The 17,902-nt window shown below is 47.9% G+C and overlaps 1 long non-coding RNA gene across 1 annotated transcript; it reads right to left on the reverse strand.

Moving 5' to 3' along the window:
* Window positions 1–641: 641 nt before the first annotated feature.
* On the reverse strand, window positions 642–13,333 carry LOC116477262 (uncharacterized). The gene is made up of 3 exons (XR_004250413.2): window positions 12,912–13,333; window positions 2,198–2,329; window positions 642–1,456 (listed from the first exon to the last, which is right to left on the reverse strand). It is a non-coding gene; the product is annotated as an uncharacterized LOC116477262 (long non-coding RNA).
* Between the last annotated feature and the right edge of the window lie 4,569 nt (window positions 13,334–17,902).

Here is a 17,902-nt window from a genome sequence, read left to right on the forward strand (position 1 = left end):
ACACAGGCAAGGAACAGATGTGACAACAAACCAAACAAATGACCAGGACACAGACCTCTCCAGGGCTGCCTCCTGCTCCTGTGGCCACCCCTCACCCGCTTCAGGGCTCCTGCTGAGTAGGGGACAGTGGACTCTCGATGCTGGTGATCACATTCCCTCCTGGAGTCCACCTGGGGCTGTGTCTCTTCTCCTAAACCCCCACTTGTTGATGTCAGGAGATCCTAAACGACAGAGCTGGCCTCTCCCTTCACATACTTGACCTGGATTGCCTGGTGGTCTTCACTGCCCTGCACTTCACTTCAGTGACTGTGTTTCTCTCTTGTCCTAACCTCCTCTTCATCAGTACTGACCTTACGGGGCTGGGGCCTCACCATGCCCTTCCCGTATGCCTGCTTCAGTTATAAGACCACAGATGATGACGCCAAATTCCAAAGGTCTCCCACCAAGCACTCTAGTTAAGAGCCCAGGCTGGGGGGACTCTCAGACCCGAGGTCAAAGCCAGCTCTATCACCTACCAACCTTGAACAAGTGATTTTACCTCTCTAAGCCTGAATTTGCTCATCTAAAAAAAGGGGAATAGCAGGAGGAATAGCAATAATACATACTTGCAGGGCAGAGGAAAGAGCAAGGCTTACAGCTTATCTGTGAGGTAGTCGTTGCAGGTACAAGAAGAAAAATAGCAATTGAGCATTCATTCCACAAATATTGATTGACACTTTCTGTGCATTGGGGTCTGTCTAGGAACAGCAGGGATAGGAAGAGGAGTGAAATATTGTAAGGTAAGACATGAGGAAACCAACTCGAGCTGGCCTCATTGGAAGGACATTTGTTGGCTCACTTAGTTGGAGGTTGGGGGTCCAGAGGTAGGGTGATGTTATGAACTGAATTATGTCCCCTCCACACTTGTATGTTGAAGCCAACAAATGTCTTTCTGTGACTACATTTGGAGACAGGCCCTTTATGGCAGTCGTTAACGTTAGATGAGTCATAAGGGTAAGGTCCTAATCCAACAGGACTGGTGTTCTTATAAGAAGACAGAGAGCTCTCTGGTATCTCTCCCTTTTCTTAAAAATATAGCAGTCCTATCTGGAAGAGATGCCAGAGAGCTCTCTCTTTCTCATACACAGAGAAGAGGCCACGTAAGGTCCCAATGAGAAGGCAGCCATCTGCAAGCCAGGAAGAGAAGCCTCACCAGAAACCAACTTTGATGGCGCCTTGATCTTGGACTTTCAGCTTCCAGAACTGTGAGAAAATAAATCTCTGTTGTTGAATCCACTCAGTTTATGGTATTTTGTTATGGCAGCCCAAGCTGACTAACACTGTAAGCTTCCGAGTTGATGAGTCCAGAAACTGATTCCGTTTCCCTGCAGTGCTCTTGACTCTGCCCTCCTCTGTGTGTGGTGCCATCCTTAGGCTGGTAGCAAGAGGACTGCCCTAGTTCCAGGCTCTGCAATGTCTAGGGGAAGAGAAAGAGAGAAGATTGTCCATGAAGCTGCCTGATAAAAACAAGTGTGCTCTTTCCTAGAAACCCAAATCAAACCTTCCTGCCATCTATTGGCCCTAACTAGGACACATACCCATTTTGGAACCAATTCCCAAGATTTGGGAAAGCCAGGCACGTGTATTTTGTACAGCATAGGAAAAGCTGTAACACAGAGACCCCACATACAAGTGTAAGCAAAATAGAATGTATGTCTCTTTCATATAGGAGTTCAGAAAAAAAAAAAAAAAAAAATAGCAGTCGAAGACTGATAGGAGGGCTTGGCCATCATTCAAATGTGGTTTCCCTCTCTAGGTCCAAAGGGACAGCTTCAAATTTCTATCATCTCCTAGGGAGGGAGAAGGGCAGAAGGGTCAGAGAAGCACATGCACAGTGCTTTTGAGAGCCCAGCTTAAAAGTGGTCCGATTATGTCTGCTCACTGTTCACTGGGGGAGCACGTAGACTCCTGGCCACATTGAGCAGCAAGGGAGGTTGGGAAATGTAGTCTTTAACGAGGCAGCCATCTGCTCACCAAAAATCAGTTCTGTTATTTAAAAAGGGGTTTGTGCATATGAGTAAACCAGAAAGGTCTCTGCTGCACTCAGATTAGTTAGGGCCAGGTTCCTGAATCAATTATTGGGAAGGGTCAGCTTCCATGGAGCCCCATGGGCTTGCTTCTTCAGTCTCTATATTCTGGGTCTGTCACAACAGCTTACCTCATACTCTAAATACTGCACTGTGCCTTGTGTCACCTTAGCTTCTCTTAGGAAGATGGAAGAGGGAGAATGGATGTTGGGTAGCCAGCCAGCAGTGTCCACTACATTATCTGCCCTTGAGGTCCTGAGATGCTGGGGGAAGAGATGGGTTTAAATAGATAACGATGGTCAACATGACAACTGGTAAACTCACAACAATATATAAAGCCCAGTGAAAACAGAGGGAAGAATTAAGAGGAGGCTTCTTAGAAGGAATGGAAGAGAATCATGAGTTCATTTTGGCTGGGTTTTAAAACAGGTATGGGAATTTGCCAATGGTTTGGTTGAGGAAGGGCATTTCAGACAAAGAGAATGGCAAAAGTATGGAGGCCTATGGGGTATGGCTCATGATCTCAGAGTGGAGAACTGGGGGTACGTTGGGATCAGGTAAAGAAGGGCATCCGAAGGCCATGAGAAGGAAGCAGCCTGTCCCACAGGCCTCTGGAAGCCATGGAGGGGTTTTAGGCCTGGGAAGACACGATCAGATCTGTGTCTTTCTCTGAGGGAGGGACTGGAGGATGACTCGTTAGGAAGCTATTTCACAAATTCGGCTGAGTAATAAAGAGCCCGCACCAGATCAGGGCTTTGGTGGTGGGAAAGGAGACAAGGAGACAGTTTGCAGAGAGATTGTGGTGGGAGAATGACAGAACTTGGTAACTGGGTGACTAAGGGGGGTTGAGTGAGAATGGAGGGGGTGGTGGTTTAAATATGGTTAAATATGATCCTGAGTGTACATGCCTGTGCTACAAACCTAGAGAAGGAGTACAGGAAATGCAAGTTTTGGGGGTGAGAGGAGAAAACGCCTTCCCACTGTCCTGAGCCTGGTCCAAGACAGACTTCTTTGGGTTTCTGAAATGTTTAACAGTCTCTTGGTCGGGCGCAGTGGCTCACGCCTGTAATTCCAGCACTTTGGGAGGCCGAGGCGGCCAGATCACCTGAGGTCGGGAGTTCGAGGCCAGCCTGGCCAACATGGAGAAACCTGTCTCTACTAAAAATACAAAATTAGCCCAGTGTGGGGGTGCATGCCTGTAATCCCAGCTGCTTAGGAGGCTGAGGCGGGAGAATCGCTTGAATCTGGGAGCGGAGGTTGCGGTGAGCCGAGATCACACCACTGCACTTCAGTCTGGGCAACAAGAGCAAAACTCCGTCAAAACAAAACAAAAACAAAACAACCAAAAAAAAAAAAAAGTCTCTCTTAACTCAAGGTATCTGAACACTCAGTCCCTCCTCTACAGAATACACCCTCACCCCCAAATCTCCAACTGGCTAATTCCTTATTTCCTCTAAGAGCCTTTCTTGATCCCCTCACCAAGGTCGGAAACCCTCTCCTGTGGTCTCATGGCATCCCATTTTTTTTCTTTCCCCACCTCTCACTGGTGGTTATTGAATGCCCGTCTTTCTCCAATACACCTGTAATTTCCATGAGGCAGGAACCATGTCTGTATTTTCCACTGCTTCATTGTCAACAAGAAATATAGTGCCTGGCACATGGTAGGCACTCATGCTGAGTTTGAGGAATCTAACAGTGGCCATTGGAAATACGAGTTGGCCAATCATTTGGATCTAGGCCCATTTGGATAGAATGCAAGGTAATGGCGCCACCATGGGGACAGGTGATGTGACTCTTGTGTAGGCCTGGATCACTCTAGATTAGTGGTTTTCAACAAGGGCTGATTTTTGCCTTCCCAGGGACATTTCTGATTGTCACGACTGGACATGAATGTAAATGTGTATGCTATTAGCATCGAGAAGGTAGAGGCCAGGGATATTGATAAACATCCTACAATACCCAGGACAGTTCCCCACAACAAAGAATCATCCAGCTTAGACTGTCAATAGTGCCAAAGTGGAGAAACACTGCAGAGATGGGTGAACCAACTCTGAGTTGGTTGGCTGAGTTCCCATTTGGCCTACCGGCTCCTATGGCCCAACTGAGTAAGAGCAAGAGAAGCTTAGCGGCTGTCACAAGAAATACGGACTTGTGATGTGCAGCCAGGAACCATCTTGGATCAGGCTCAGTCAGAGGCCCCAACACCTTGGGCAGTTTCCCCTTAACTGAACTCCCAGCAGTAAGCCCAGCCGGCCCAGCTTGGCACTCGTCTCTCTGACTCATTCTGTTGGGTTTCTCTCGCTCTTTGGTGGAAGGGCACCACACTCTTTTCCCGCCCCATCTGCCTCGCTGATTATTTTCAGCTTGGCTTGCAGAGGTCCAAGACTGCAATTACTCCCCAACCTCAATGGCTCCTTCTGAAAATAACATTTGGGTCGAAGAAAACCTCAGTCTGGTGGGCTGGATTTTATACTAAACAGTTAAAGAATGGGTGTGGGCAAGGGGGTGGGGGTGGGGACAAGGGAGTGGCACGATGGTACAATTAAGAGAAGAATCTGGAAGAAGGGGAAAGGAAAGGAAATGGAGAGAGGGAAGAGGTGGTGGTGGTAAGCGCTGTTGCAGAAAGAAAATAGATGGGCAGGGGTCATCAATTTTCTAAAAGTCTTACACCAAGTCTTCATTTCTGCCTCTAATTGAAGGTTTTGTTTGCTGTAATAACCCATCCCCACCCCCAATCTTTGAGGCCTGGGAAATTCATGTCTGCCTGGGGCCAGAAGAATTCGTCTATGGGCATACCAATCTTTATCCAAGTTAGTGACCAGATTTTCCAACCCCAAAATAGAAGACACATGGTCTGACATAGGCTTTTTGTTCTCTTTCCAGATGAGAATGGCAGTCTGGGAAATGTAGTTTTAATGTGGATAAGGGGAATTTCTAAGTGTTTCCATGGTCAATGGAGGACAGTAGATAGGATTCAAAGTAGGGATTGTCACGGACATCAGAGATTTATGGATTACTTTAGAGAAGAAAATGATATTATTCTAAGTGAAGTAACTCAGGAATGGAAAACCAAACATTGTATGTTCTCACTTATAAGTGGGAGTTAAGCTATGAGGATGCAAAGGCATAAGAATGACACAATGGACTTTGGGGACTCGGGAAAAGGGTGGGAAGGGGGTGAGGGATAAAAGACTACAAATTGAGTGCAGTGTGTACTGCTCGGCTGATGGGTGCAACAGAATCTCACAGATCACCACTAAAGAACTTACTGATGTAACCAAACACCACCTATTCCCCAATAACCTACAGAAGTAAAACAATAATAAAAATAAAAAAAGAAGAAAACAAAACATGGGGAATGAGAAACTTTGTCCCATCCAGGTAAAGGGGAGGAGGTGGATCTAGGGAGTGTGGAAAGAAATGCCCAGAAGCACCCTTTGGATTCCAAAGGTGCTTTTTAAAAAAAGGTGCTTTAAAGGGTGTTTTTTAAAAAAATTTTTTTTAAATTTAAAGGCTGATTGACCTACCTCCTATGACTGTCATGAGAATGAACTGAAGTTTGCAAAACGTAGGCCCTTGCACTTAGCAATAAGTAACCAATAGTTCATGAGTGCTGAGAAAGATTCTTGAGTGCAGTTCCTTAATGCTTGTTGGCATTTCTGCCTGTTCTGTGTCACTAACTCAACTTGCCCTGCGGGGACCTCTCAGGGTCAGCCCATTGACCTCTTTGGGTAGTGATGCCAGTGCTGCCCACTGTTACAGAATGTGCCCTCGGGAGGAGTCCTTAGAAGGCTAGAGGGTCCTTCAGCCTTCCATGTGGATGGCTCCATCAATCTGGAGGGGAAAGAAAAGGCCTTCCTCTATTCAGGGCCCATTTTGCTCATTCATTCAATACTATTTTAACGGGTGGCCACCATGTGCCAGGCACTGGGCTGGGTACTGGAGATACAGCAGTGACCAAGGCAAGACTCTGTGCTCAAGGAGCTTCCAGTCTAGTGAGGGAAGCAAGTATTTACAGTAGGGTGCTATTCAGTGCTACCGTCCCAGTAAGTATCAAGTGCCAGGAGAGCAAATGGGAGGGGCCCAAACCGAGCCTTAGAAGGAAGAAGAGAACTCTAAACTGGGACAGATGTCCTGAGTTGGTTGGATCAAGGGTGTGTGAAGAAATTATGATTCTGGGCCGGGCGTGGTGGCTCACGCCTGTAATCCCAGCATTTCGGGAGGCCGAGGCGGGTGGATCACGAGGTCAGGAGATCGAGACCATCCTGGCTAACACGGTGAAACCCCATCTCTACTAAAAATACAAAAAATTAGCCGGGCATGGTGGTGGGTGCCTGTAGGCCCAGCTACTTGGGAGGCTTAGGCAGAAGAATGGCATGAACCCGGGAGGCAGAGCTTGCAGTGAGCCGAGATCGCGCCACTGCATTCCAGCCTGGGTGACAGAGTGAGACTCCGTCTCAAAAATAAATAAATAAATAAATAAATAAATAAATAATGATTCTGCTCATTTTACAGATGAAGAAACTAAAAGCTTCAGATCATAAAATTAGTAACGGCAAAACCAGTACCTGAACCCTGGCTGACTGGATTCTCACGCCTCCCTATGCCAGTACCCTGTGTGCCCAGCTCCCAGGTAGCCTTCATCCAGGCCCTGATATTTGATCTTGGCCTTGAAAGAGGGGTAAGATTTGGAGAAACTGTGGGTCCTCCTTCGATAGGGCAGCCATGTAGGCTCTGGAGACAGGCTAGTGGAGTTTGCATCCTGGCTCTGTGATCTTAGGCAAGTTACTTAACCTCTCTGTGCCTCGTTTTTCTCCTTTAAAATGTAAACCACATCCACCTTCTAGGGTGTCATAAGGAGTAAGAATGTGTAAAGTGCTTAGAACAATGCCTGAGACATTGACAATCACTCAATATGTTAGGTAGTATTACCTCCAGAGTTTTTGTTTGCTTGTTTTTGAGACAGGGTCTCACTGTCACCTAGGCTGGAGTGCAGTGGCACCATCATAGCTCACTGCAGCCACAAGCTCCCGGGCTTAAGCAATCCTCCCATCTCGCCTCCCCGGTAGTTGGGACTACAGGCGCGTACCACTATGCCCAGCTAATTTTTGTGTTTTTAGTAGAGATGGGTTTTACCATGTTGCCCAGGCTGGCTGACCTCCCAAAGTGCTGGGATTACAAACATGAGCCATTGTGCCCAGCAATTACCAGAGTTTTTCACCAAATGTGGTAGACGAGACAATTTAGCTAACACACACAAACATATATATATATTATTTTTTAAAGGCTGGTCAAGTGAAGCAGTGTGAGTGGAGAAGGAAAGAAAAAAGAAAAGAAAGAAAGAAATCTGTAACTGGATGTGATCAATTAGTTGCAAACACCACTGCACTCAGACCAGCCCATATACATATATTTTTTATTTTAATAGTTTTGAATTTATTTTCAGCCTGTAGCTTTGCTAATGTTATTGCTTAGGGCAAAGCTACCTAAAAAAGGGAAACGGTTTAAAGTTAAAGAAAAAGTTAATAAAATAAAAGTCTATTAAAATATATAATAGAGGTGGAATGTGGATATGGAAGCAAACCGTGAAGGCGATACCCGAACGGCTGAAAATTTTGGAAAATAATCGGTGACGTCTCCTGCTCATAAAACCTAAAACAGATGAGCGAGGCAGGGGAGATACGACCAAGGCGGCATCAAAACCTTGCCTCCTTCCCGCCCCGTAGCCACTATGCCTCCCTTCTTAAGAAAGTGTGTGGTGTGAGGGCCCAGGCCCGCGAGGCTTGACGGCTGTGGATCCTGGACAGTGCTGCGGATCGGGGGGCGCAGGGGAGGGACGCTGAATCCAAAGGCCCAAGTCTGGAAACCGAAAGCCAACTTCCCAACTTCGCTCTGCCGGCGCGTTTGGGGAGATTTGGGCCTCTCTGATTTTTTTGGATCACTGGGTCAATCAGTCAGCCAACGCCTCGGGAGAAGTTTAATTAAGCTCAGATCGCGGGCGCGAGCTGCCAGAGGTCTCTCTGGCCGACCGGCCCCGCCCCCCGCACATCTGGTGAAAAGCTCCCCCTCCGCCCTTTGGGGGCGGGGCCGCAGCCCGCGCATGCGCGCCGGCTCGGTTCCCGGCGCCCCGCAGCAGGACTCAACTCCCAGAACAGCGTTGCAAACTGTTGCATCAGACAGCGAGCAGCCGGTCGGGCCGCCAGGGTTTCTAGGAAGATAGGAAGGGTTTGAGATCCTCTGTGGTCGCCTGGAGCTTTGGCTGTCACTCACGGTGTTTACATGCCGGTAACACGATCCCCTAAAATATCAAGCTTGCACCCGTCAGAGGAGGGCCATAGCCACAGGTGAAATTCCCTGAACGCCTTTGCTCCTGTCCTCACTCCACGCCCTGACCCAGGCGGGACTAACTAACTGGACTTGGTCTGCTTTATTAATGGCAAGGGCCCTGAAGGAATGAGCTGGGTTCGATTTCTCTTCCCAAGTACAAGAATGCCCCCTGAGGAATTTCTCACTCTGTGAAAGTGCAGAACTAATTTCCCCTGACAAGTGCTATTGCCGGTTCCCAAAAGGGTTTGGAAGGATCCCAGCAGAAATGTTCAGTGGTTTCCAAATCTCTTTACCCCAGCAGCTGGACACACAGACCCTGAGCTAGGAGCCCCTTTGGGCATCCAGAACTTCTTGGTGGGTGGACCCACGTCCTCGACACATAGGTCTTCCTTTTGTCGTATCTCAGGCCCCTTGTTATGAAGACTTTGGATATTAGCCAGAAAATGCACAACCACAAATTCATGCACACATATATATTGAGTGGCACACATATACAATGAGTTCTCTGGGTCCAAATGGCTTTAGCAACTCAGGTCGGTGGAAAAGTCGTCCTTACGTTCCCTCACTCTTCTGGCCTCTGGGCCTTTCTTCCTCAAAGAGAGAAAAAATAGTGCTGTATCTAGAAGGGATAGGACAAGCTGAGGCAGGTGGGTGGGATATTCAAGAAGAATAAGAGCACTGATTTGGAATCTAGTTTTTAAAGGGATTTTCAAGGACAAAATCTGAATCCCATGGCTCAATCCTCTTTTTTTTTTTTTGGAATGGGTCAAGACCAAGATCATTCAGTATTAATGGATTTCCCAGAAAGACAAAAACTGGCAATTTACCTTGAGCATTCTACTTCTTTAGGGTGTTGATGATGAAAGTCTATTCCCTGTGAATAATTTTGAGAACTAAAACAGACCTAGTGTCTTCCTTCCCCTTCATTATTATGAATCACTCGATCCCAAGATTTAAAAAAAAAAAAAAAAGACCCAGAAGACTCATCAGCATTATTCGATGCGTCCCTTGCCAGACAGTCACTGTTGTTCGTTTTAGCCAGCATTTTCCTGTGAACAGTGGAGTATTATGTCACTATGGGATTTTCATTGTAATAGATGTTTCATAAATATGACCTGAATTATTTCAGTTGTCACAGTGTTCTTATGAACTGAAGGAAAGCCAACTAGGAAAGGATGGGAAGGCACTGGAAGGTCCTGGAGCTAGAACATTCCCAAGTTCTGCTCCTGAAGGTCTATCAGGATCCAAACCTGAAACGGGTACTCCCAAGGTGGGGTTCTAAAGTCAGCAGTTATGGTCTCAGGAAGCTGCCCGGAGCTGATAGAATGTGAGATGTGTCTGGTCAGGCGTGGTGGCTCATGCCTGTAATCCCAGCACTTGGGAGGTGGGTGGATCACCTAAGGTCGGGAGTTCGAGACCAGCCTGACCAAAATGAAGAAACCCTGTCTCTACTAAAAATGCAAAATTAGCTGGGCCTGGTGGTGCATGCCTGTAATCCCAGCTACTCGGGAGGCTGAAGCAGGAGAATCCCATGAACCCAGGAGGCCGAGGTTGTGGTGAGCTGAGATGGCACCAGTGCCCTCCAGCTTGGGCAACAAGAGTGAAATTCAGTTTCTAAAAAAAAAAAAAAAAAAAAAAAAGTGTCTGAGTAGTCGTTCCCACATGGAGAAGCAAGTCAGTTACTATGGTGGTGCCAAGCCTGAAAGTTGGAGCCATGAAGAAAGGAGCCAGGTGGAGGTGGGAACAGGAGAGGGTGAGCCCATGAGCTCATGCTAGGTTCTCTGCTGTCCTCCCAGCACCTACACGTAATGGGCTCTCAATACATGTTTGTGAAGTGAAGGTACTGAGAGAAGGAGGGAAGAAGAAGCAGACTGCGGAAAGCGCAAAGAAGTCCAATAATTTTGCAGGAGGCCACCTGGGATGGCCAGGGTATTGGGTGAAGAGGGATATTCTTCCAGTTTAAAGGCATAGGGCAATACAGTCAGAACTATTAAGTGACAAGTCCCATGACTTGGTTTTCCTCGTTTGGAAAAACCTCCAGTTGGTGGTTCCAGAGCTGAGCAGTCACTCTACTTCACCAAGCCTAGTGACATCATCACCTATTGCCTCACCTTGACTGAATTTCCAGAGCAAATTTCTGGCAAAGGGAGGGGTCTGAGGAGTGACTGAGATCTAGAGGACAGGAAAATCACCCCAGAAGCCACACTTCAAAACCATAAGCAGGCCGGGCGTGGTGGCTGATGCCTGTAATCCCAGCACTTTGGGAGGCTGACGTTGGTGGATCACCTGAGGTCAGGAGTTCGAGACCAGACTGGCCAACATGGTGAAACCCCATCTTTAGTAGAAATACAAAAATTAGCCGGGCGTGGTGGCACACGCCTGTAATCCCACCTACTCGAGAGGCTGAGGCAGGAGAATCGCCTGAACCCAGGATGCAGAGGTTGCAGTGAGTTAAGATTGTGCCATTACACTCCAACCTGGGCTACAAGAGTGAGACTCCATCTCAAAAAATAAATAATAATAATAATAAATAAAACCATAAGCAACGTGGTAGCCCAGATGGTCAGATGATACAAGCATGTACTAAAAGAGTGATTTGTTTTACACATTCATTGGGCAGTCACAGATTCTAGACACTATACCAAGCCCAGACCCAGACAAAGCTTCTACCCTAAGGGCTTATGATCTAAATTCCTTGTGGAAAGTCTGTTTTTGAAATGTTTAAGGCATCTCATTTAATCCTCATTTCCATTTCAAGTCATGTACCTCCTTCCTGAGAAACCCACCACATTTTAAGTTTGTAGCTGGCTTTCCTTCTGTTTTTGCTATTTATGTGCCAATTTAAAGGGTGGGGAGAGCCACATTAATTTTAAAATAAAACACAAATAGCAAAATGAGGCTTGGTTAAAGGAAAAACCACAAAAGGGATTTTTTTTTTCTTTCTCCCATACTTTTCAGATTTTCCTAGAACCACCTTTATTTTCTCAGAGCCCAGACATAGAAAGTGAGTGGGCCTCTCCGGATGCTCTTCCAAGTTAAAGCCAAAAGCCTCATTCCTATTCTCTCCTTGTACCTTTAGGTTTTGTTTTTCTGTTCAACATCTGAGTCCCACATTGGGGACTCAAGCTGGTCAAGCCTCCCATGACATGTGGTATTTCTATGCACTCTCAGCTTAGATTTTGATTTGTTTTTCATGATTTGCATCTTACCTCTTCTGTTCAATTGTTTCAGCGTGTACATTCTGGGTGATGAGAACATAGCTTTAAAGTCAGACACTCCTGGGAAGGATCCCAGCTTTGCCACTTACCAGCCTTGTGACCTCATCCATCAAACAGCAATCATCATCCACACCTCTTAGGGCTGTAGTGAGGATTAATGAGTCAAAGCACATAAAGGGCTCAGCGCAAAAGAAGCACTCTGTACTCCGTAGCTATTATGAAAATAGATCCTTTCATCTATGCGCGCCTACTTAACCAACCCTCCCCATACCCACCGTATTTTGGAGAAGAGAAAAATTAGTCATTTATTCCAAGTAGATGATTTATCCCTATTTTAAATCACCAGAGGGCGAGAGGGGGAGGCAAGGCTGAATTTGACTTGCAGACACCTAGGCCTTTTAATGGAATGGGAATCAGTGTCCGCGCCACTCAGCACATGACAAAACCCGCTGTCCAGGGACTGGGGAAGCCTTGAAGGCCGGTGGTAGGAGGGCAGGAGCACAGAAGATGGGGAAAAGTGGTCAGGGAAAGCAGGTCCAGGGCCGAAATGGTGGGCCGGAGGGATGGCAGCCACCAGGAAGGGAAGCTTCTTGCTTCGGGGTTCTGAGTCCGGGCGTCTGCAGGCCGACGTCAGCCTGCCCCGAGGTCCCGGTGACAGTGAGATCCAAGGCGTGTGCGGCAGCGCCCTCTGCCGGCCGCGCGGGGCAGGCGCCCAGCCCAGAGCCCAGCCCCGCAGTTCTGCAATCGGGACTCCAGATCCCTCCGGCTGCCTCCGCCCCCGCTCCATCCCGACTGAGGACGGTGGACCCTTCCCCGACTAGATTCCCGGAGACGCCTCCCTATCCTACGCCTGCGGGCTGAGCAGGGACGATGCTCAGAAACACCCAATTCACCAGGGGATCAGAGGCCGCAGGAACCTATCCAAACCCCGCAGGGGCTGCGCCTCTGGGACCCAGGGCCAGACCCTGCTGGGCTGTCGGAAGTGGCATCGCCTATGGCCAAGACCGCGGGTTCCGCGTACAGAAAGGAGCCCTGGGTTCGCTTTCTGTCTCGTCCATTTTCCAGCTAGGTGACCTTGGGCAAGGTATTATACTTAAATTTCCATGTGCCTTAGTTTCCTCATCTTTAAGATGGAGAGAAGGATCCCGTCCTTAGTGGGTTGACATGAGGATGGCATGGGGTCCGACAGCCGGGGTTGGAATTCTGGCACCGACATCAGCTAGCTGTGTGCCCTGGGGCAAGTTACTTAACCTCTCTGTGCCCGGGTTTCCTGCAAAATAGGGATAATAATGGTACTTACCTCCGAGGGTTGTTGCCTGGAAAGCGCTTAACACAGTACCTGGCACAGAGTAAGCGCTCAATAAATGGTGGCTACTATGGTTGTGGTCGTTATTATTGTTCCTAAAGGCGCTGAGCACACGAGTGGAGCTCTAGCTGGCGGCTATTATTAGTCTCTTTCTTAGGTCCAGCTATTTCTTTCCGGGCATTGTTCAAATCTTTTACCAAGAGCTCGCGTCCTTATCAGTAGCCGAAGGACAGCCGGCCTTCCCGAGTTTGGAAAGATCGAGGTTCCCCCGGAGGAGGGCCAAGGACGCGGCCGCGGGCTGCCGGGACCGGGACCTCCCGGAGGAAGCCCGCGCCGCGCCGCCTCCGCCCGGGCCTCCAAGAGCGCGTCAGAGCCGCAGTGACGTCGCCGGGCCTGCACGTGCGGGGAGCCTGAAGGGGGCCGGGAGGGCAGGGGGTCGGGCCGCTGGCAGGAGGCGCCTCGGGCCGCGCTGGGACCTTGCCCTCCGAGGCAGCCAGAAAAGGTGCCGGAAGGCCCGGCCTGGGTCCGCTGTTCCGCGCCTGCTCGCGCGGGGTGCGCTCGGGGCGCCGCCTGCCTGCAGCCCCGCGGGGAGGCCGGAGATGCCGACGCCCGCTCCGGGCCCCGGGGCCCGCTCAGCCTGGCCGGGGGAGCTGACTTCCCGGCAGCCACGCGGCGTCGGCGCGGTCCTTTGCGCCCAGTCCTTCTCGACCCTCCACCCGCCCCGATCCCACTCCTCGTCGCCCCCCAGCGACTCCGTCCGTTTCTTCCCGCTCTGTCCTCCGTCCGGACCAGCTCGTTTGCTGTCAGCGGTGGAGAGCCACTTTCAAGAGGCACCTCCCACCTCCGGCTCCCCGCCTGCAGCCCGGGCGCGCCCATCCTATCGCCCTCCCGACAGCTCCACGCGGTTAGCCCCGAGCGCACCGCCACTCGCCGCGTGTTGACCCGCTTATTGTCCATCGCAGAGATGGCGCGACCGCCCAGCCCCTCGTCTCGACGCCTCGCCTTCCCTCCTGAACACTTCTCCAGGCACTCTGCACTCCATCCTCATTCCCGCTTCATCCAGACCTCCCCGGGGCCCCGCCCCCCTTGGCTGTTGACACATTCCCCTGAAAGGAGACGTCTCCCCTGCACGCCTGTCTTCTTCAAATCCATCCTCCACGCTCTGCCAGAACAGCCACCTGCAACCCCTGTTTGGCCATGCCTCTCGGCTTGGGGCCGCCCCGTCTTCATGGACGCCCTCGTCTGCCATTTTCTACCCCACGCCTCCCGAGCTAGGCTCGGAGGCTGGAGCCCGCTGGGGCCACACTCTTGAAGGTCCTCAGGTCTTTGCTGCGGTTAGGCCCTATCCAGGGAATTTTACCCTCCCTCCCTTCTCCCCCTCCCCCTACCGGCTTCCTCTTACTCATCCTCCAGAACTCAACATGTGAGTCACCTTTTCAAGAACGCCCTCCCTGTTCTGCTGTCTGGCCGAGTGAAGTGTCCCCGGGCCGCCTGCTGATTTTGTCATATTTAGGGGAGAGGCTTGGCCCTTCAGGATGGCCTGTGGGGTCCTGCATGGTCTGTGCACACCCCCTTCGCCTCCCCTCCCCTCAACTTCAGCTCCTTTCTTCCTCTGCTACTCAATTTTCAGCTGTCATCTTAAGTAAGACTCAATTCGTCTGAGAAGCCTTACCTGACCCACCCACCCCCAACTCAGTGGAATTCGCCGTTAATAGGTCAAAGTGCAATTCAAAAAAATTTAAAGCATACCAAAAAACTACAGCGAATAATATAATTAATCCCTATTCTGTGTGCCTTCCCCTCCCCCAGCCACGTCTCTGTCAAAGCTTAACATTTGCTCTATTGTCTTCAGATCTTTTTTAAAGGACATAAAACCTCACAGATCTAGTCTTCTGAACTCATTTCTGTCCCTCCCCTATGGTAATCACTTTCTGCCTTTGAGTTTTATCATTCCTATGCATGCTTTTGTATTTTTGCTACATATATTTGTGCCTGTAAGCACTTTACAGAATTGTTTGGTATGTTTTTAAACTCTGAAGAAATAGCATTATACTGAGTATATAATTGTGCAACTTGCTTTTTTCACCCAGCAGTATAATCTTGAAATGTGTTCACATGGATACACGTAGTTCTAGATTATGCAATTTTCACTTCCTATTTGGGTCCCATTATATGAGTTCACCATACTTTATTTACCAATGTCCTTCTGAAGGACATTCAACTTATTTTTAATTTTTTTTTTTCTGTTAGAAACAATATTGTGATTAGTATTTTTTGTACCCATCCCCCTTGTGTGAAAGTAAGTCTTCCAGTAGCCACTTGGGTGCAGAATTGCTGGATTCAAGGCAAGGGAACTGGCAGCTTTACTCAGCATTACTAAAAGTTTTTTCAAAGTGGTTGTACCATTCACAGTCTGATAGCAATATATGGGAGTTCCCATGCTTGGCATCCTCGACAACGTTTGGTATCGTCAGACTTCAAAATTTTTGCCAAGCTGATGGGTGTGAAATGGCCTTTCAGTGTTTTAATTTGCAATTCCCTGTTAACAAGTGAGACTGGGCACACTTTCATTTGTTTGTTGGCCATTTCCTCATTTTTAAGTTGCTCATTGGTTTATTTGACAGTGCTTCTGTTAGATTATCTCTTACTATGAGTAGGAGTTCTTTATATATTCTGAGTACTAATCCTCTGTCAGGCTGTGGCCCATCTGGTGTCTTTTATTGCACTCAATTGCAATTTTAAGCATGTATAATTATTTGATTAATGTCTGACTTTCTTATTAGATGATAAGCACCAAGAGAAGAGGAACTATCCACTGCAACTAGTGCAGTTTCTAACACATACCAGGAACTCAATAAATACTTCTGGACTGAATGTATTGACATTATTATTATTATTAGATGTTTGCCTCTTCAGCTGTCACCCTCAATGTCCCACAAGGCTATCAACTCCTTGAGAGTGATATTTTATTCATCTTTGTATCTCCAACACCTATCATAACACAACACATCTGGCACATTGTATATACCCAATACTTTTTAATTAATTTCCTTTGAACTTTCTCTTTCTTCCCTCACCTTTCTCCTCATCCCATCTTCTATCTCTGAACCCAGTTATATTACCTATACAACGAATGATAAAGACCTCCTAGGGTGTTGGTGAGAATCACCTGATACAGTGGATGCGTTAAGTAGAGCAGTGCTTGGCACATAGTTGGTGCTCAATAAGCGGTGACTTTCAGTATTCCTACAACAATCATTTTGGTGACTAAAGATACACTCTGCTTAATTTTAACAGACAAAGTTCTTTCAGAGAGAGAATAAAAGTGAACCTTCTAAAGATCTGGTGACCATTTTTTTCCCCGTTATTGGCATTTGACCCACAATATAAGGCTCAGTCCCAACGTGATCTCTGAAAAGCATCAAATATCATTCTTCTCCTTTTCTTTTATAAATTCCAGAAATATCAAAGGCATATGAACCATACATAGAATTCAAACCTTTAAGTAGAAACACATAAAGGCCAATTCCAAGTCTTTGGCCAGAAGTCGGAGAGCAGAAAGGAGGTCTGTCAGGGATACCAGAGGTGGGATTTAGTGGCTGCAGCCGAGGACAAAAGCAAAATTCTTACCTCTGTTTCCGACATCTGTCATTGATTGTGTGACTTTTGACCTATTTATAAAATGAAAATAATAATTCTTGCTTTTTCTAGATGTTGAAATTCACTAATGACTCATTTGAAAATGCTTTGAGACCCTCAACGTGAAAGGCAGTTTGAGTATATTTAAACACAGCTCCTCCAAGGTAGATGGGCCAGCAACATCTGTCCCTACCATGCAGGAACATGATCTCTATCCTGCCAGACAGGGAGGCCCAGGAAGGTGGATTTTGTTTGCCCAGAGTTGTAAGTTACCGACAAGCAGGGGAAAAACCCAAGAGGGAAGTCCTCGTTCTGTGCATGAACCCCCTTCACCCGCGGCCTGATTTTTGCAGGAATGATAAATCTCAGGGCAGCCTTATTTGATCAAGATGTAATACTAGGCAGAGGCCTGTCATCTCTAGGGTTTCAGCTCCGCGGGAGGAAAGCAGGTGGCTGCACTGGGTCTGTTGCAACGTGAGCCCACCAGAGAGAACAATTAACGCAGTGACCGCTGGCAGCCGCCTCTCCCCAGAAGGGCTGAAAGGAGCTTTGCTGAGAGACGTAACAGGAGAAGGTGGGCTGAATCCAGAAAGCCCCTCTGGAGGCTGACCTTCTCCTCAACTCAGAGACCTACAAAAGGCCCAGGAAAAGCAGTAGAGATGGCTGTTTGACAACTCCATGTCGTAGCGTCCTAGGGTTAAGCTGACCCCTACTGCCGTGGGAACCAGCAACAACCCTGGAGCTAGAAGACCAGGCTTTGAAATCCAACTGTGAAACTTACTAGCTGTGCAATTTGGTCACTAACCCTCTGAGACTCAGTGCCTCAACTGTGGGTATCATAAGAACCCCAACCCATCAAGGTTGTTATGGAAGATTAAATGAGAAAAGGTAGGTGATAGTATGCCACACAGGGAAGGGGCTCCGTCATTACTTATTAAACTGATTCAAACACTAAAAACTCACTTAAGACTGAGCACAGCTCCCTCCCTTAAACATTTTTTTTGTCTTTTTTTTTATTCTTAAAGCAATGCTTGAACATGATAAAACAAAAACAGAAACAAAAGCCACAACAGCACGAAGTGGGACACAGTGAAAAACAAACATCTCTCCCATGGGAAACCCTTGTCACCCATTTCTCTTCCCCTGGTGGCAATAAATGTTACCAGGTTCTGGTGAATCTTTCTGAAGATATTCTATGGATAGACATAAAGGATCTATGTGGGTTTTAAACTGTGTCTCTTTTTATACAGCTAACATGCTATGTACATTCTTCTTATAGTTTGCATTTTTCCCCCCCACTTAATGTAGCTTGGAACTAATTCCATGTAAATTTATATAAAGCTACC

The sequence above is a fragment of the Hylobates moloch genome, unplaced genomic scaffold (genome assembly GCF_009828535.3).
Source record: "Hylobates moloch isolate HMO894 unplaced genomic scaffold, HMol_V3 SCAFFOLD_11, whole genome shotgun sequence".
Classification (NCBI taxonomy): domain Eukaryota; kingdom Metazoa; phylum Chordata; class Mammalia; order Primates; family Hylobatidae; genus Hylobates; species Hylobates moloch.